The sequence below is a fragment of the Megascapheus bottae genome, chromosome X (assembly GCF_031878675.1).
Source record: "Megascapheus bottae isolate mThoBot1 chromosome X, mThoBot2.hap1, whole genome shotgun sequence".
Taxonomy (NCBI): Eukaryota; Metazoa; Chordata; class Mammalia; order Rodentia; family Geomyidae; genus Megascapheus; species Megascapheus bottae.
The window spans coordinates 35,180,167-35,201,303 of NC_143547.1; the positions used below are offsets into that span (position 1 = coordinate 35,180,167).

General features: G+C 43.6%; 1 long non-coding RNA gene across 1 annotated transcript; it reads right to left on the minus strand.

Moving 5' to 3' along the window:
- Window positions 1-4,611: 4,611 nt before the first annotated feature.
- Window positions 4,612-13,976, minus strand: LOC150040826 (uncharacterized). Its single transcript, XR_016533853.1, has 3 exons — window positions 13,828-13,976; window positions 5,680-5,857; window positions 4,612-4,761 (listed from the first exon to the last, which is right to left on the minus strand). It is a non-coding gene; the product is annotated as an uncharacterized LOC150040826 (long non-coding RNA).
- Window positions 13,977-21,137: the final 7,161 nt, after the last annotated feature.

Below are 21,137 nucleotides of genomic sequence, written 5' to 3' on the forward strand. Positions count from 1 at the left end.
GTGGAATCAAACTGTACCTTGACTTGCATCAGACGATGGCTTTATTGTCTTATTGCTTTCTGGCCCTATTCTATGTAAATGACCTGAGATTTACCATATGAATGTAACACCTGGAGGTTCCCTGGGTCTGGAGGAGGGAAGAAGCGGGAGTGAAAAATAAACGGGGCAGTCTTTACCTGGACTGCGGACATCCCGGACCCGGTGTGTCTGTCTCTCTTCTATTTCTTCCTGGTTCTTGCCCCCGATTTCAGGAACCCCAATCTGCGAACCCTGGTTTGCTGCCGGTTGGCCCCGGCACACTCTCCCATACCACTTTGTCTTATGATGCAGAGTGTGTCCCAGAACCTGAGTGAAGGAGTGCGATACGTAGTGGATACCAAACAGTCTCCACAACTGTGTAAGTCCATGGGGTGATCTGACTTTGCTCTCTCCCCCACATCACTAGACCCCTTCTGAACCCATCCACCACTTCTCAGGAGAGAATCATTAGGGATTCCTCTCCTCCTCCACTGCCACACCTACCTGAGACCCCTAGCTTTCATTTAAACAATGAACAAAGTCTCATTGTTAATTCTTCCCTAGGGAGCTGGAGTCTGGAAATGTTCAACTTGTGCCTCAGTCACAAAGTCACTGACACTATATATAAAACTGAAGTATATCTTTCAGATGAGAGCTTCAATCCACATCTCAGTATATTCCTGGAAGTGTGTGTGATTACAAGTAAATGAGAGAGTGAATGACTTAGTGAATGGATGAGTGAACAAGATCAACAGAAAACATTACAATCTAGACTCTAATATATAACAAGTGAAGTTGAGTTTCATGTAGAACTCAGGGAATACTACCACAGAGAAAAGAAAGCATGCTGTCTGGTGGGAAAGGCTGTCACACAGCAGGAAGATGATTGCTACTTCCTAAATCCTGTGGACAGGAAGATGACATATTGTTGTAGAAGTGGGCCTTGGGAGTCTCGCTCTCCAATAGGCAGAGGACAAAGACAGGTAGTTCTCACCTAGCGATTCTACAGTTTGTAAGGCTCACCTTAAAAGTCCATCACATGACATCAGAAGGCAAACATTTATTAAACACAACACTCAAGTTTGTTTATAGGCATCAAAATGACAAGAGCAACCATCCAAGTTGTCCAGGTATGGATTTTCTGGAGGAGAGTTCACACATGGTCTTTTGCATGCTGCACATACATTGAGCTATAGTTAAAATTCACACGTACTGTACACCAAATGTTCAAGGTGAAAGACACTTTGGCTGTGTTATCAACCTAGACTGCAACTTTGTTTTGTATACAAGCACCCACAAGGCAGAGAGGTAGCAGCAATATGTCATAAAAAGTGGATCTTCTTCCTACACTTCTAAATGCACAGACAATCCCATGAATCCCACAGAAGTTATCTTTCACATTTTAAAATAAACTGGCCTTATATTTTTATCTTTCAAAAACTCCCTTTTCAAGATAGAATCAAAACATATGAACTTCACATACGTTTAAAATGTGTGTTTCATTGTGTCTGGCCTGGTACTCGGAGAGTAGTCTCCATTTTCAAGGGGAGACCAGAGTTCATTCTGTTGTGGGAGTCATCCACGCCCTGCACCTAATTAACCTGCCACCTGAAATGTGGCATGGTTTGAAATTTAAAAACGCCCATTTGAAGTCATTCAGAGCCCCTAATGATAGGCCAGGTAGATGGGTTCCATAGCAGGTAGTCAGCGCTCCGAGGGGCTGGGTGGCCTCTGAGATCCAGAGGATTCAGTGTGTTACTTCTGGGACAGATGGCTCTATGAAGGGGATTGATGGTCTTGTTAGAGAGGCTGAAGGCCTGGAGAACTACAGGCTTCACAAAGTTGTTCGGTCCTTGAAGACGGCCTTCGGAGACATGGCATTTTGGGGGCAGAGAAAACCATTGATCTTGCCTTGGGCTGACAAAGTGGCCTGTGCAGGCTGCTATTTCCCCTTGCCTAGTAATACCTGAGGCAGGTGACACAACAGGTCTGTGTTGTGATGGACTTCACCAGTGGACACTTGATGAGAGACTGCCAGGTTATCAAAGAAAATATCTCCTCCATGGGCTTCATCTTTTAGGACTCTCCACCAAATAAAGACAGGGATTATATTACAGATCCAACAATTTAGATCCACTTGGTTTTGGAAAAATGAAAGGTGCAATGGATTTTTCTGGAAAACAATACATGAGGTCTCACCATCCCTGTTGCTTAATTACTGAAAAAAAAAGATGTCACGATCCATTGAGTGAATATCTTGTGAATAATTTGAGAACAAAATGCCAACTGAAGATATTACAAGCACAAAACAATTTAACAAGAAGGTAGGGGTTCATGTTCTGGATGTCTCAAATTACAGAACTTCTGTGCATGACACACATGGGATAAGTCAATGTAAATATATGGGACTATGAGAGGGGGAACTCCTATGTAAAAATGGAATAGGTGTCTTCAATTGGAGATTTCTAATCTCTTTCTCCTCTCCCTCCTCCTTCTCCTCACTGTTCACCTACTTATTCTCCTCCTTCTCCTTCTTCTCTTCCCCCTCTTTCTCCTCCTCCGTTTTCATGTCCTCATTCTCTACCTTCATGTCCTCCTTCACCTTCTCCCCTTTCTCCTCCATCTTCAACTTTCCCTCCTTATCCTCCTCTTTCTTTTTCTCTGTATTCAACTCCTCCCCTATCTTCAGCTCCTCCTCCCTTTCCTTCTCTTTAACCACCTTATCCTTTCCTTTCCATAAAATTTTCTCCTCCAGTTCTTGCACTCCTGCATTCTCTTTCTTGTCCTCTTCCTCTTCTTCTTTCATCTCCTCTTCATCTTCCTTCTTCTCCATAACTTCTTTTTCCTCTACCTTACCCTCTTCCTCCTTCCTCTTCTCTTTCACCAAATTCTCATCTTCTTCTACCTTCTCATTTTCCCCTTTCAATTCACTCTCTTCTTTTTTTTCATCCCCCTCCTTCTCCTCCTCACACTCCTTTCCAAGGGGACTTTTTCCATCCTGAAAGGTTTCCTGTTCATAATTGTCTGGGTTGGGATATTTTACCACTGGAAAATGAATCCCTTGCTCAGCATTTTCCAGGGCCTCCACAACTGGGAAACCATCACTGCTTGCCCAGTAGTCCAGAAAGGAACCTTTGAAATTTCCTGCTGAGACCACCTCTTGGTAGTGTGTAATCACTGACAAGCACCAGGCCACACCAACGCCATAATGATATCTAGCTCTATGAAAAAGGAAGTCTTTCAACCTACACTCTAGGGGCTTTAGTTTCCCAACAAAGACCTGAATGCCTGTTTGTTCAGGGAACAAGTTGGGCTCAATCAACAGCACCCTGGCTGAGTTTTTTGTTTGGTCCACACTTTGTACCACACAGGGCCAAAATGGATAATCTCTGTAACGAAACCACACCAGCATTCCTCTTTCAAGGAGGGGCATGTCACTCATGGCAGCCACACTTGTGCTTTGTGTTTCTTGTCTTATCTCAGGTTGCTCCTTGGTACCAGTGGCCTTAGGCGCATTGCATGGCTCTGGACCTTTATATTTCTTTGCTTCTGTCATAACACCTGCTTCCGGGTGCTTCCTTTTTTGAGTTACAGTAGAGACAGCATGGGGAAGCCATGAGTTTGGGGACACAGAGGAGGCCCCAGCCCCTGGCAAGCCTGCCTGGGAGGCACTCTTGGCAGAATCTTCCGTGCCCTTTGGGGAGATGGTGATCCTGTGGGGATCACATAATTTCATCCCTTCACCACCAGCATCCTCACCTTTCTGGCTCTGGTCTTTGAGCCTGCTGAGGACCACAACTGGTCGCATATATAGACCTGGAAATTGAGCTTTAGCATATCGACATTTCCAGGAGCTAGGGTGCCCAGAGGACTTGGGTGCTGGGGCTCCCAAGGCTTTCTCACTCTGTGATGGATTAATGGCTCCCTTCATTGTTGGTACTAGGGAGCTCACACTGGAGCTTTCTGATACCTGAGCTTGCATTTCATGTGCAAAAGCAGCAGTGGCTGTGTGTGCCACAGACACGGGGAAGGCATGCTCACTGCCAGCATGGCACATGTGATGGGATGGTAAGCATGCTCTCTTCCCCAGATTTGGTTCAGAATTCAGTTTGCGTTTGGGCTGTTTCTTGTCAGTGCAAGGGCCAGGGCCAGGCTGAGCCCTTGGTGCCTCTGGCTCTGACTGTGGAGACTCCACAGGGGTTCCTTGCCCTGCTAGTTTTCTGGAAGACAGAATCTCCAATGCTACTTTAAGTGCTTCTGTGTGGGCACTAGCCTGGCCTGGTGGGCCAGAGTCACTGTACAGAGCATCTCCTGGAAACTCATTGGCCCTCAAGCACAATCCTGCTGAGGACGCAATGGCTTCAATCCCAGCCTCTGTGAGGGGCCTTACTTCTGTGCTTCTCACTTGCACTGTTTCCTCTACAGAGAGGATTCGCACATCTAAGAGTGATCCCTCTCTCCCTTCACTGTGTGTTTGGGTCCCTGCTCTGGACAACACCTTAGCAGGCCACAAGTCCCCTTTCCAATGACAAAGGACATAGTCCTCACTCTCCATTGTGCCTAGAGTTGGGGGCTGATTCAGAGTCACTCAGTTCCCACTTTTCCTTATGTGTTCCTCATGCAGCCACCTGCAGCCTCCTTGTCCTGAGGTGCATGCAGGGCTGTGGGCTTCAAGGGCTCTCCTCCCACCTGAGGATCCAGGACTAGCTGGCCGTGGGGTCTCACTCAGGATGCACCAGTGCCCTGCAATATAAAATAGACAGCAGAAATGAGTCACAAATTTGCTTCCCTTGATGAAAGAGGGAAAGCCCATCTTCAGTGAATCTATCTCATAAGAATAAAAGAAACTAGAAAAGTCGGTCCTTATAACAAGGGGAACCTTGATACCAAAAACTTGGGGGAAATTCAGAAGATATTATAGTGGGTCCCTGGCACTAACACCCCACTTTTTTCTGTGGACTATGAGTGCTGTCTGTTGAGGTACATCAACCTCGGACTTCAGATCACTTTTACATCAGTACCTGTTTGGTGCCCTAGGACCTCCTTAGCCCTTCCCTCTCTTGGAATGTGTTGTTTCCTTCTCATTTTCTTGGAGTGCTAGAGCTGCCCTGCACATCCCAGGATGCTTGTGGTCATCTCCTGCACACACATCTGGCCCTCAGCCCAGTGTCACCTTCTGAGTTTGACAGTGGTAATGCAGTGTTTGGTGAAGGTCACCCAGATGGTTCTGGGGTAGGAACTCTACTAGAGGTGGGTGGGCACTGGTGCCTGGCTAGTGATTCCATGCATAGGGTGACTGAGATCTGTTGGCTCACAGCAGGACTGCTCATGTTGTTATGGTGTTTTTGTTGTTTGCATTACTTGAATTCAAGGCCTGGGACTTGTCCCTGTCCCTGTGGGTCAAGGCTAGTGCTCTACCCCTTTGTGTGACATATCCACTCAGGTTTGGGGCAGTAAGACTCTATGAAAAATTTCAGCCATTGCTGCTTTTGCATTGTGATCCTCAGATCTCAGCCACCTGAATTCTTAGGATTACAGGGTGAATCACTATCATCCAGTCACTGCTGCTATTGTTCAAGATTGGGAAGCAAGGAACAGTGTGATCTAAACATCAAAGATGTGTAGATGCTGATGAATTCTTAGTAAATAATCAAGACTTACCTTATTCCCTTGAATCACAGAAGGTCTGGTTTCAAGGTGACTCTCTTCACTCTTAACTCTGCATCTACTTATCTTCTAATCCTTTGGCTTGTTTTTGTGCCTCTGAAGTGCACAGATATCATGGGACCCCAGAGCACCTTCCCTAGATCACCACAAACTCTGTCCTCTAATAGTAGCTCTGGAAAATCCAAAGAAGATAGGACAAGAAGGCAATTAAATGAAGACTGGGAGATTACTTTTACTTCCTAAAATACTCAGTGCATTTTGACACCAAAGTGAAAGAATTATCCCATCCATAATTTCTTCCAGATTGGTTTCTTCCATCTTTAATACCTTAGCTTACATGCCTCTCATGGTCCATCATGGAGGAAATTCTCCTTTGGCTCAGAACTTTGTGGACTATACCACCCCTGACAGCATGTGGCTAGGACATAAGATTTCTTATGATCTTGGACACATGGGTTTTTGTACATGGTTCTGTCTCAGAACAAAATGGATTCGAATATCTGGGTCACAGTCTCCTAAGGGGCTGGAATTACTGGCATTATTCTTCCAACCCAGCATGGATCTTAACAATTGAAGACTTTCTTCTATGCCCCTATTTCAGTGTGCTCAGTTCGAGTTAGGTACAAGTTTCCCACTCCATTCTTAATCCTGTCTCTAGAATGAGATTTCCAGGGATCTGAGAAAAGCCTAGTTCTGGGCTAAATCTTGAACTGTTTGGCCTCAGGTAGTCAGAAGTAGTTGTGGAGGCGAAGAATTCTAGGCCCACTGGGATTCCAATCTACCCTGCAACAAAAAAGCCTGGCTGTTTCATTCTGGGTAATAAATGGCCCAAGCTGGGATGGCTCCTCACTGACTGTCCAGCAATGTACACAGGAGGACCAGGCAACAAGATCTGGCTAGACCATATATGCTAGTGCTAGGCACATGGAGATGGGACTTCACAGTGATATTCCCGGGCAGTATCTTATTTCAAATCCAAAATCCCTGGACTGGAAATACTATACTGGATAATACTGGTTTACACAGGGGGAGGATGCTTAGATTGCTGGCTGTCTGTTGGTCTTGGCAACTAGGCTCTCATTGAGCTGAGTTGTAAAGGGGCCTGGCTGCATTTGACTCCATGAACCCTCTTAACCCCCTTGCAAGGAAGAATCTACTTGAAATCTGGCATCACAGTTGTTCTAAGTAATGAAAAGATGCAGATAAAATTGATACTGCTTATTGCCTCATTCCTCTCACTGTTGGCATAAAGGAAGGCAGTTGATTTTTGAGGGTTAATTTTTTTCTTTTTTTAAAATTTTTTTAATATATTTTTTATTGTAATTAATAAAAGGGTACATGATATTTGCCAGATAGAAGATGCATTAATTCACATGCATTGTTTTTTTTTGTTTGTTTGTTTTTTTTGCCAGTTATGGGCTTGAGCTCAGGGCCTGAGCACTGTCCTTGGACTTTCTGAAGGTCAGAGCTCTACCACTTGAGCCTCAGCACCACTTCAGGCTTTTTTCTATGTATGTGGTACCGAGGAATCGAACCCGGGTCTTCATGCATGCCAGGCAAGCACTTTAACCACTAGGCCAAACTCCCGGCCCCAACACATGCATTGTTGGGGGTTAATTTTATACCCTGCTACCCTTCCAAAGTTTTGAATCAGCTCAAGGAGCTTGGGAGTAGAGTCTATAGGATTCTTTAAATACAGAATCATGTCATCTGCAAAGAGGGATAGTTTTACTTCCTCTTTCCCTACTTGGATCCCCTTTATGCTTGCTTCTTGCCTTATTGCACTGGCTAGGAATTCTAATACTATGTTAAAGAGGAGTGGAGAGAATGGGCATCCTTGTCTCTTCCTGATTTTAGAGGGAATGGCCTTAGATTTTCACCATTAAGTGTAATACTAGCAGTGGGTTTGTCATACACAGCCTTTATTATATTGAGGAATGTTCCATGGATTCCTAGTTTCTACAGAGCTTTTAACATAAAGGGGTGTTGGATCTTGTCAAATGCCTTTTCTGCATCTATTGAGACAATCATGTGATTTTTGTCCCTGCTCCTGTTGATGTGTTGAATTATATTAATTGATTTGCGTATGTTGAATCAGCTTTGCCTCCCTGTGATGAATCCAGTTTGATCATAGTGTATAATTTTTTGATGAGTTGTTGTAGAAGGTTGGCCAGTATTTTGTTGAGAAGTTTTGCATCGATGTTCATCAAAGAAATAGGTCTATAGTTCTCTTTCTTTGATGAGTTTCTGTCTGGTTTGGGGATGCGGGTTATACTGGCTTCATAGAATGAGTTTGGTAAAGAACCTTCAAATAAAGTACCTAGGAATTAGCTTAACCAAGAACGTAAAGGACTTTTTTGATGGAAACTTTAAAACCCTGAAAAAGGAAATTAAAGCAGAACTAAGGAAATGGAAAAAACCTCCCATGCTCCTGGATTGGAAGAATCAACATCGTAAAAATGACAATCTTGCCAAGGGCTATCTACAAATTCAACGCAATACCCATCAATATCCCAATGGCATTCTTTAAAGAAATAGAAGAGGCAATTCAAAATTTCATATGGAATAATAAAAGACTCCGTATAGCAAAAACACTTCTTAGCAGAAAGAACAGCTCTGGAGGAATTTCAATTCCAAACTTTTGACTTTATTACAGGGCTATAATTATCAAAACAGCTTGGTACTGGCACAAGAACAGGCCTGAAGACCAATGGAATAGAACTGGGGACCCAGATATTAAACCACAGACCAATGGCCACCTAATCTTTGACAAGGGAGCCAAAAAAATAGAATGGAAGAAAGACAGCCTCTTTAACAAGTTGTGCTGGCAGAACTGGTTAAGCACCTGCAGAAAAATAAAGTTGGATCCTTCTTTGTCACCATGCACTAGAATTAACTCTAAATGGATCAAAGACCTGGAGGTAAAAGCTGACACATTGAAAACTTTACAAGAAGGAATAGGAGATACACTAGGCCTCCTTGGCACAGGTCGAAACTTTCTTAATAAGGACCAAAAATTACAACAAATCAGAGAAAGGATGGACTGCATTAAACTGCGGAGCTTTTGTATGGCAAAGGACATAGCTAGTAAATTAATTAGGAAGCCTACAGAGTGGGAGAAGATCTTCACCAACCAAACAATGGACAAAGGCCTCATATCTAAAATATATCAACAGCTCAAAAAATTGAATCACTCCAAAACTAATCTCCAAAGTAACAATCATCCCATTAAAAAATGGGCCAAAGACTTAAAGAGAGTCTTCTCTAAAGAAGAAACAAAAATGGCCTATAGACACATGAAGAAATGCTCAACATCTCTGGTCATAAAAGAAATGCAAATCAAAACAACGCTACGATTCAACCTCACTCCAGTTAGAATGGCCAGGATCAGGAAAACGAATAATAGCAGATGCTGGAGGGGATGTGGCCAGGAGGGATCACTACTACACTGTTGGTGGGAGTGCAAACTCATTCAACCACTATGGAAAGCAGTATGGCAGTGCCTCAAAAGGCTAAACATAGAACTCCCCTATGACCCAGCAATTCCACTACTTGGCATTTACCCAACCATCCAGAAACAAGGGCATACTAAATCCACTAGCACAACAATGTTCATTGCAACATTATTCACCATAGCAAAGATATGGAACCAACCTAGATGTCCCTCACTTGATGAGTGGATCAACAAGTTGTGGTATTTGTACACAATGGAATTCTATGCTGCTGTCAGAAAGAATGACATCGCCCCATTTGTTAGGAAATGGAAAGACTTAGAAAAAATCATATTAAGTGAAGTAAGCCAGACTCAAAGGAACTTAGGCTCAGTGGTTTCCCTCATTTGTCATAATCAGTAGAAACTTTGGGCTCTACTAGCAGAGATCTGCAATAGAGCAAAACCGTGATACATAAGGCCATATAGTATGAAGCTAATTGAAAAGACCTCCAGGATATTGAAACAAAAGCCATATAACGAATCATTGTTGTTCTTAATGTACTATGTTATCTCTCATCTCCTTTGCTATCCCTTGGGTATCTCATATTGATACAGTACCTCACTTTCTTATGTGATATATTGAATTTATTTGTATTTGGTTATTTGAAATTTGATAGGGAAGGGGGAAAACCAAGAGGGGGGCAGTGGGGGGGAGGGTAATGGGTACCAAGACATGTGAAAGGGTATCAATGTATGTGAATTAATGCACCTTCTATATGGCAAATATCATGTAACCCTTTTATTAATTACAATAAAAATATACATATATAAAAAAACTGATACTGTTCAGAAATCCCCAGAAGAGGGCACTGCTTATTTTCCAAACTAGTTTATCAGACCTATACTATACCTTTTGTCTACAAGGGCAACAGAAAAATAAATTCTGAAAATGAGAGTCAAGGAAAGAGGAGAAATCTGAGTAACAGAAGGCACAAACACTACGTACATCTGATCATACAAAATGATATTTATCGAAATGAACTCATGGAAATGAAAACAAGCCCTTTATATCTTTTTGTTGTTGTTGTTTTCTTTCCCTTTTCTCTTTTTGTTATCATGTAGCCCATTGTGAGTGTAATGGGAGGTGCAGGAACTGAAGGACCAAGAGGAGCAAAGGCAGCAGCGGAAGTCACTGGACAATGTGCTGAAAAATCAAGTGAACCCTAGATGTGTTGAAACTGGGGAGGAAAAGTGCGAGAGAGCAAGGGAAGGGGTGATATTGTCCAAAAATAAATGTACTCTTACCTAAATAGTCTAACTCCTACCCTTCTGTATATTAACTTTAAAATAACTATGAAATATTTTAAAAGAATGAGTGATTGGAAAGAACGAGCGAAAGAACAATGGAAAGTCATTGCTATAACTAATGTGCTTTAAAAGTACAGAAAAATATAATAATGCAAAGTGACTTAACCTAAGAGCAACAAATTCAAGCACTAAATAAGAAAGAGTTACAATCACTTAGTTCATTCACTATCTCATTTATTCCTCATTCAGTCTTTTTATTGACAATCCACCCACTCACTTATTTACTCACTCATTTCATTCTTCACCCCATTATTCATTCATCACACTGGGGGTCAAACATTCACCTATTCCTCCCTCCCTTTTTTCCTTCCTTCCTTCCCTCTCTCCCTCCCTTCCTTCCTTCCTTCCTTCCTTCCTTCCTTCCTTCCTTCCTTCCTTCCTTCCTTCCTTCCTTCCTTCCTTCCTTCCTTCCTTCCTTGCTTCTTCTCTCATTCATTTGAAGCAAGTGAGGGATAATGCCTATAAAGCTTGTGGAAGGCCACAGGACACATGCGTCACTACCTGGGAATGTCTTATGGTCTCTCGTAACTCTGCTCATGACCACTGCCAAGGGTTACTGAAAAATCTCCTGGAAGGTAGACAAATGAGCAACCATCTTGAGATAAATATGTTTCTTTAGCAAAAGAAAATGTCATAAAATGCATCACCCATAGCGCATTGCTTATCTAGCTATGATAACTGGTGGGTACAATGTCTCTGTGCCCAGGGAACCCTCCCTCACCTCTGTGTGGCTCCTACCCTAGCTCAGTCCAACCTCATGGTTGGACAGAGCCGAGCCAGAGACTGGAATCCAAGGCAGCCACAGCACCTCAACGACTTCTCAGAGTTCCTAGGCTTTGTCTTCCCCTGCACAATCTGGATACAGCAGAAGGGGCTACCATACTAGGAGGGGACATACTTGGAGATTAGACAGCTCAGAGTGTCCAGCTAAGAGAATCACACTGACTGATCAATGGGCAACAGCAAGGAACCCCAGTTCAGTTTCCCTCCTGCCTTCTTAGCCTTCTCCTCTCTGCTGGCTCCTTATCGTTAGTCAGGAAAGTCTGGGGCCTGGACATAGAGCACAGAGTGGACTATACTGGAGCATTTTTAGTAGAGTCTGTGAAGAACATCCTGATTACCTTGCTTCCAACTCATTGCAGATAAAAGCTGAGAGAGTATGCAACCCTTGGTCCCCAGGAAATTATTCCCCACTGAATTCTGAAGCCTGGCCTGGGCACTGTCCTTGAGCTTTCTCAAGGCCACCGTTCTACCACTTGAGCCACATCACCACGTCTGTGTTTTCCTGTGTGTGTTGGACAGGAATGGAACCCAGGGCTTCTTGCATGCTAGGCAAGCACTCTACCACTAGGCCAAGCTCCTGGCCTCTGTATTGCATTTTCCATTAATCACATTAAAAAGACTCCCACAGGTTTGCAATTTTTCAGCCCACAATTTGACTTTGTCTATCTTAACTCTCTAGTTTGCAAATCTAGGGGCAATAGTGAGAGCAGCAGTCTCTAAGGAAAACTGCACAGGGCAGAATCAGTTCTAAAGGCAGGACTGAGGGGTTGCAGTGAATTTATTATGTGTTTAATTTGTTAAGAGATAATGCAGACACAATGGCTCATGACTTAATCCCATTGGCTGAGAGGCTGATGTGTAAGAATTTCGAGTTTGAACCCAGCATGCACTACATAGTAAGACTCTGAAGGAATAACAATCAGTAAGTTAAGAAATACTTAGAAATTAAAACTCTCAGAAAAAAGAACTCTCTAGCAAGTATGTCACCAAATCAGTCTTGTAGATAACTGTGTGGACAGGAGGGGACCACTGGGAGCCAGTGTCTCCTACAGAGTCAGGGGTGGACCAATGCATCCCAGAGGCCTGCAGCTCTAAAGGCCTCTGTTCCCGAGGATAAATTACTTAAGAACCTGAGTTATCTTAGGGTCCCTTTCCTATAAATACTATGTGATTTCTCCATGTGGCTGTTCCATGGACCCTGAGATAGCACTACCTACCTCTTCCAAATGCTGGTTCTTGAGATGAATCTGCATGCTGATGGGTGAAATTCTAGTGTCCTCAATCAACAGCAACAAAATCCTGAGGAAGGGCTCAGCTCCTCTCTGGCTTTCTGAACGCAGTCTCAGTACCTGGAAACTCTATGAGCTAAAGGATGCTGAGCTCAGAGAAAACCCTAGACCTTCTCTAGAAAATGTGCATGTGGACAAAAGGACAAAGAGGGATGATGGCAGCCCAACATCACTGTATGATTTCCACACAGGGCAGGAAGACCAACAGGGCAGCAGAGAGAACAAGTGTTAGAATTGCCGCATAATGCCATGAGTGACCCGTGGCACTATACCAATATACCATCATAGGAAAACATAGTCACATATGGACACATGCCCTCACACTCATATGCGCCCATATTCTCATATGTACACATACAATCACAATTGTGCACAGATTCCTATGTACACACATTTACATACAATCCATTTACACATGATCTTGCATGTATACAACCCCTCCATGCTTACCTATATTCCTACATGAACACAAACTCCGTGTTTGCATACCCTCATAGGAACACACTCTCATATGTGCACAATTGACCTCACACCAGTGTGTACCCATATGCTCATATGTTGGGAGCCAGAGTGTGGAGCCAGGCTGTCCCTTGAATCTGCACATCAGAGTAAGATAACCACACTAAGAAGCGAGCTGGTGCCATGCCTAGGAAATTCTGAGCTACATTGTCTGTATTGTGAACTTTCTGATATCTTTGATTTATTGCTTTAGTGCTTTATTGTTTTATGCCTTGTCCTGCTTAACTGATCTGAGATTTACCATATGAATGTAACCCCTGGCAGTTCCCTGGTTTCGAGAAAGTATATAAGCTTTGATTTGGAAATAACGGGGCTGCAGTCTGGAGCTCACAGCCTTCTTGGGCTGCTGACTTGGGCTGTGGTCCTCCCAAATCCCATCTGTTTGTCTCTCTTCTATTTTTTCCTAGTCCCTGACCCCTATTTCAGGAATCCTGGTTCGCTGCCGGGTGGCCCCGGCACTCATATGTACACATACAATCAGGATCGTGCACCAGTTTGTATGTGCACACCTTTACGCACCATCCATTTATACATAAACTCTCACATGTACAACCTCTTCATGATTACAGATATTCCCACATTCACACACGCTCCACGTGTACATACATTCTCACCCCCTCTTCATGATTACAGATATTCCCACACGAACACAAACTCCATGAGTATATACACTCTCACCTGTGTACCCCCTGCCTGTCTGGATGCAAATCTATCAAGCACACCCCATCAGTATCCCCTCATTACATTTACCTGCTCATCACTCACTGAGACCTGCAGAGATGTTTAGAACAACCGTGCAGAAGGAGCCAGCTGCACAAATATCAGGGCCACGTACCCAAGCCTGAGGACTCGAAGGCAGGAGTATGTCACAGTCAAATGAGGCTGTCTCCCAAGGGACACCTCTGAGTTCCTAGGGACATAAACAGACAAAGCCCCACAATTGTGGATCTACTCTGTATCCTCAGTGTCTACCAACCCAGCCTTCTCAACTGACCATGTCAGAGGTATGATGACATCCCGACCAGGACTGGGCCCAGGAACCCCTCCTTCAGCCCAGGGTGCAGCCAAGCCCAGACCATCTCTCACACATGTTACCAGAGCCCTCTGTGCCCATCTCACTCCCACACTACTGTAGGAGCATTGCTGAATCACATTCCTGTGATTAAACTCCCCTGTGCTCCCCTCAGTAGATGAATGGCTCAAGAAGATGTGGTATAAATACATAATGGAATTCTATGCTGCAATCAGAAAGAATGACATTTTCTCATTTGTAAGGAAATGGAAACTCTTGGGGAAAAATAATATTAAGTGAAGTGAGCCAGACCCAAAGGAACATGGTTTCTCTCATTTGTAATAATCGATATGCATCTAGGATTTTCCTAGCAGAGGGGCGCAATAGGTGATAAGCTATGTGCATCTGGCCGTAAAGCCTGATGCTTAGCCAAATGAACTCCTGGTATAGGTAAAAAAGAGACTGAACCTTGTGCTTGTTGTTCTCAATGTGCTCTGCGAAGTCTTTTCTTTACTCTTCTTTTTCTCTTTTTCCTATTTTTCCCCTTATGGTTTATCCTCTCGTTTGCGATATTTGACTTTGGTACCCGTGGTGTACCGTTTATACAGCTATCTGTTTATTTGAATCAGGGAAGGGAAAGATCTAAAACAAGTTGATTTGACAAAGGACTAAGGGTGAGCCAGTGTAATAGCGATATTCACAGAACATTATGTTGGGAATGAACTTTACAACTTGGGAAGGGATGGGAGGAGAGAAAGGGGGAGAAAAACATGAAAAGAGGTAACAATGTTCAAGAAATAATATACTTCATCAATGTAACTGTCACCCTTCTATATATCATTCTGACAATAAAAAATTTAAAAAGTAATGCACCTTACAAAAATAACTGTAACCCCTCGATACATTACCAAGATAAATATTTTTAAAAAAATGTCTGCCGGTGTGGCAGACATGGAGAGTGTCCACCCCAGGGCCACTGCCCACCCAGTACCGATGTGACCCTCAGAGACTGGGAAGTCCTAAAAACTGGAACCAGCTCTCCTCTGGCAGTCTTCAAGTTCCCCAACCAGCCCCAAACCTAAGCTTTAGGCAGTGCTATTGTATCACAGGCCAATGTGGACCCTTCCACTAACTCACTTCTCACCACTGAAATGCCAATTATCCACACGGACCCGCTATCCCCACCCTGTCCCCTTCCCCAGTGCAGTGTCACAGAACCCAGGACGCCTCTGGGACCCTCCTGATCGACCAGGATCAGCTATACCTACAGGATGGCCCGAGGTCCTGGACTTCCTGGACCTGGATCCACGACGCTCAGGAGCAGCCCTCCTAAGCAGCTTGCTGGCAGCCAGTACCCGACAGACCGTACCAGAAAGCCTGAACCGTGCAGTCTATCAGCCGGTCCACAACTGCCTGGGTAACCACAGAATTCCAGCCTGGGCGTTCCTCTCTGATTGGACAGATTTGTACACAAACAGCTGTCACTTCTAGGAGGCCTCGAGCTGCTGTGCAGGGATTGGCTGGTCCATGTGGCCCAGGCACTTGCTCATTGGCTGGTCGTATAAACATTGTTTGGGCATCCTCGTGGCCTGGTTATCTATAGTTCCCTGGGGAACTGGAAGGCGTGAGGTCACGTGCTCCAGGTTGCTAGGCTGGCCTCATTCTCCTGCTATGGCGCAGCCCCAAAGCCTGGTGACACCATTGTGAGTCATAAGTGGCCCAGGCCGGGAGGGCACCTCCATGAATGCTCTGTGTGGTACCCAGAAAGCTGACCCACCAATGCGGTCTGGATAGACCACACTACCTGCTGGTTGGCTCATGAAGCAATGGCTTCATGCTAATAATATTCTTGTCTTGTTCATATTTTAAAATCAAGCCCTTGGGCTAGAAAGCCTCTACTGGGCAATGATGGTTAACACAGGGGGAGCCTGCTTAGCCTGTTGGCTTCAGTCTTGAGCTGAGTTGTAAAGGGGCTTTGCATGCATCTGACCCCATAAACACTGGAATGGGGTGGAAATCAGGCAACACAATAGTTATTAATAAAGGGAAGATGCAGATAGCACTGATACTGCTATCCCCAGAAGAGGTCACTCCTTACTTGTGAAATCAGAGCTAGCCTCTACTTTAAGTCCATAAGGGCAACAGACAAAAAATGCTGGAAAAAAAGAGTCAAGGAAAGAGGAAAAACCTGAATACCAGAAGGCACAGTGACTATGTGCATGTGATCATATAAAATGATATTTGTCAAAATGAACTCATGGATATGAAACCAAAGTTTTGTTCCTTTTTGCTGTTTTTGCTTTCTTTACTTTTTTTCTGTTTGTTCCATTTTATTCATTGTGAGTGTAATGAGAAGTACAGAAATGGTGGGACAAATGGACAAATGCAGCAGTGGTACTCACTGAACACTATGTTGAAAATGAACTAAATCGCCTATGGTTTCAAATGGGATGGAAATTCCATAATAGAGCAAAGGACAAGGTGACATTGTCTAAAAAAGAAATGTAACATGAGAAGGGGTATCAATGTGTGAGAAGTAATGCACCCACTACCTGATGAATGTAACTAAAACCCCTCTATATACTACCCTGACAATAAAATTTAAAAAAGAAATGTACTCATTACCTGTCTCATGTATCAGTAACTCCTCTGTATCTTAGCTTTATAATGACTATAAAATATGTCCTAAAAGACAGAGTAATAGAAGAAGGATAACAAGGGAGAATCATTTATATTACTAATGTTAATATAAAAGTAGCATATAAAAATAAAATGTAATAAAATAAAATGTCCCAAGGTGACAGCAAAATTCTAGCACTAAGGAAGCAGAGCTCCATCACTTGCCTTCTGAATAGAAAATGAGTTTATTTACTTTCTGTCTAATCCTTTCCTCACTCACTTTTCACTGGCAATCCACATCAGTTCCTCATTCACTCACTATTTCAATCTTCATTCTTTTTTTTCTTTATTTTTTATTGTAATTAGTAAAAGGGTTACATGATATTTGCCAGATAGAAGGTGCATTAATTCACATACATTGATACCCTTTCACATGTCTTGGTACCCATTACCCTCCCCCCCCACACCCCCCACCCGTCTTGGTTTTCCCCCCTTCCCTATCAAATTTCAAATAGCCAAATACAAATAAATTCAATATATCAGATAACAAAGTGAGATACTATAACAATATGAGATAACCAAGGGACAGCAAAGGAGATGAGAGACAACATAGTACATTAAGGACAACAATCATTCATTATATGGCTTTTGTTTCAATATCCTGGAGGTCCTTTCAATTAGCTTCATACTATATGGCCTTATGTATTACGGTTTTGCTCTATTGCAGATCTCTGCTAGTAGAGCCCAAGGTTTCTACTGATTATGACAAATGAGGGAAACCACTGAGCCTAAGTTCCTTTGAGTCTGGCTTATTTCACTTAATATGATTTTTTCTAAGTCTTTCCATTTCCTAACAAATGGGGCGATGTCATTCTTTTTGACAGCAGCATAGAATTCCATTGTGTACAAATACCACAACTTGTTGATCCACTCATCAAGTGAGGGACATCTAGGTTGGTTCCATATCTTTGCTATGGTGAATAGTGCTGCAATGAACATTGTTGTGCTAGTGGATTTAGTATGCCCTTGTTTCTGGATGGTTGGGTAAATGCCAAGTAGTGGAATTGCTGGGTCATAGGGGAGTTCTATGTTTAGTCTTTTGAGGCACTGCCACACTGCTTTCCATAGTGGTTGAACTAGTTTGCACTCCCACCAACAGTGTAGTAGTGATCCCTCCTGGCCACATCCCCTCCAGCATCTGTTATTATTCATTTTCCTGATCCTGGCCATTCTAACTGGAGTGAGGTGGAATCTTAGAGTTGTTTTGATTTGCATTTCTTTTATGACCAGAGATGTTGTTGAGCATTTCTTCATGTGTCTATAGGCCATTTTTGTTTCTTCTTTAGAGAAGACTCTCTTTAAGTCTTTGGCCCATTTTTTAATGGGATGGTTGTTACTTTGGAGATTAGTTTTGGAGTGATTCAATTTTTTGAGCTGTTGATATATTTTAGATATGAGGCCTTTGTCCGTTGTTTGGTTGATGAAGATCTTCTCCCACTCTGTAGGCTTCCTAATTAATTTACTAGCTATGTCCTTTGCCATACAAAAGCTCCGCAGTTTAATGCAGTCCCACTTATCCAGCCTTTCTCTGATTTGTTGTGTCAATCTTCATTCTTGTATTCACTCAGCACACAACAATTCATTTTCTCTGGGATCCAAAATTCATTCTTCCTTCCTTCATTGGTCCATTCCTTCATTTATTCTCCCATTCATTTGAAGCAAGCAGACAGGATAGGAATAATGAATATAAAGCATCTGTAAGGCCACAACACCCATGTGTCCCTACCTGATGAAGAACCATGTTCTCTGCTAACTCTTTTCTCATGGCCGCTGTCAAAAGACATTGACAAATGTCCATTAAAGTAGACACATGAGCTCCCATCCTGACATAAATAGGTCTCTTCAGTCAAAGCATATGTCTCTAAATGTGTCATGCAGAGTGCTTTGCTTAGCTAGCCCTGGTACCTGGTGCCTAGAGCTAGCACAACCTGCAGTTTCTGCAACACAGCTAGGGCTTCCCAGAGCTGATGTCAGCACTGTCCCTGTCCCCGAGCTCAGAAAAGCCTTCCTCACCTCACTATGGCTCCTACCCTAGTCCCACTTAGCATCCATTGTTGGACAGAGCTGTGCCAGAGACTGTATCCAAGACAACCTCAGCTCCTCAGTGACTTCTCAGAGCTCCCCAGGCTTTGTGTCCCCTGCACAGTGTGGATTTAGCAGGCAATCAGTAGCATGGAAATGTGGGCCAAGGAAGACAGTGCTAGATGGGCCCTGAAAGAGACTGCAAGTTTCTATCTGGAGGAATATTTTCTTTCCTTACTGAAAAGACTCAGAGAGTAAGCACCAGGGATGGAGAGCCTGACCTGATAGGAGAGGGCACACTTGGAGATAACACAGCCCACAGTGTCCAGCTCAGAAGCCACAGTGACTGATCAAAGGAACCCCAGTTCACTTTCCTCCCTGCCTTCTTAGCATTTGCCTATCTGCTGCCTCCTTCCCTTCACTCATGAAAGTCTGGGGTCTGGATAGTGACCATAGACAGTGGCCAGGCAGAATCATTTTACTAGAATCTGTGGAGAACTTTCTTGTCTCCAAGTCATTCCAGGCAAAGGCTGAGAAACTATGCAACCCCTGATCCCGAGGTAATTCTTCCAAACTGAACTTTAAAGCCTCTGTTGCATTTTCTTTTTCTTTCCTTTTTTTGTGGGTCCTGAGGCTTGAACTCGGTCTGGGTGCTGTCCCTGAGCTCTTCAGCTTAAGGCTACCGTCCTACCCTAGAGCCAAGCACCACTTCCAGTTTTCTAGAGGTTAATTAGAGATAAGACTCAGGTCCTTTTGTGCCTGGGCTGGCTTTGAACCTTGATCCTTAGATCTCAGCCTCCTGCATAGCTAGGATTACAGGTGTGAGCCACCAAGCCCAGCTCTCTGTTGCATTTTCTACTAATCACAGACAACCAGCTCCCACAGTTTTCAATTTTTCAACTCACAATTTGAGTTTGGCTGGCTTAATTCTCTAGCTTACCAATCTAGGGGCGATACTAAGAACAGCTGACTAATGAAAACTGCATGGGCAGAATCAGATCTAAAGGTAGAACTGGGCGGGGGGGGGGTTGTAGTGAATTTTTTATACCTTTCATTGGGAAAGACATAATGTAGGCATAATGGCTCATTATTTAATCCCCAGATGCTGAGAGGTTGATGCTGAAGAATCCCAAGGTTGAGGCCAATCTGAACTACATTACAAGACTGTGAAGAAGTAAAAATCAACACATGAATAGTTTTAAATAAATAGAAAAGTCTCAGAAAAAGCTCTCTAGAAAGTATTTCTGGCAGTTCTTCGCTTCTCCAAAGCACTATTTTAGGTAACTGTGGGGATAGTATGGAACCACTGGGAGCCAGTGTCTCCTACAGAGTCAGGAGAGGCTCTGCAGCTCTAAAGGCCTCTGTTCTGCAGAATAAATTACTTAAGAACCTAAGTTGTCTTAGGGTCCCCTTCTTATAAATACCTTGTAACTTCTCAGTCTGGCTGTCTTGTGCACTCTTGAGTTATCACTACCAGCCTCTTCCAAATGCTGGCTCTGAAGATGGATCTGTACACTGGTTGGTGGATTTCCAGGGACCCCAAAAGCCTATCAACAGCAACAATATGCTAAGGAAGGGTTCAGCTCCTCTCTGGCTTTCTGAACACAGTCTCAGTACCTGGAGACAGTAGGAACTAAGGGAAGTGGAGCTCAAGGCAAATTCCAGGTCTTCTCTAGGAAATGGGTATGTGGACAAGAAGATGAAGAGTGACCCTGTCAGCCCAGGACCACCACATGATTTCTACACACAGCAGGAAGATCAGGAGCAAAATAGAATAAATTGTACAGGGTCAACAGAGTACCCGGAGAGACACATGACACTATATCCACATCCTGCCATTGGAGCCCATCCTCACATATGCTCAGATGTCTTCACATCCATATGCAGCCATATTCTCTTATGTACAACTAACATCATGATTGTGCACACAGCGCTGTGTGCATTCATTCATACACCTCCATCTGACCTCAACTCTAACATGTACAACCTCTCTGTGCATATATATATATATATATTTCCACATGCACACAAACTCCATGTCTACATATACTTTCATCTGTGTAAACCACACATGTCCAAATACAATCTATCATGCACATCCCTCAATGGCCCTTGCCCTTATTGTTCCCTTCTCATCACTCAAGAAGACATGCAGAGAAGTTTAGAGCAGCATGTGGAAGGAGCCTGCTGCCCAAACACCATGACCAGGTCCCAGGGCTGTGTGCTCTGTGGCAGGAATGTGTCACAATCAAATGTGTCTGCCTCCCATGGGAGGTCTCTGCCTTCCCAGGGACATAAACAGAGAAAGCCCTAAAGTACACTCAGTGATTCACCCACTGATGTCCTC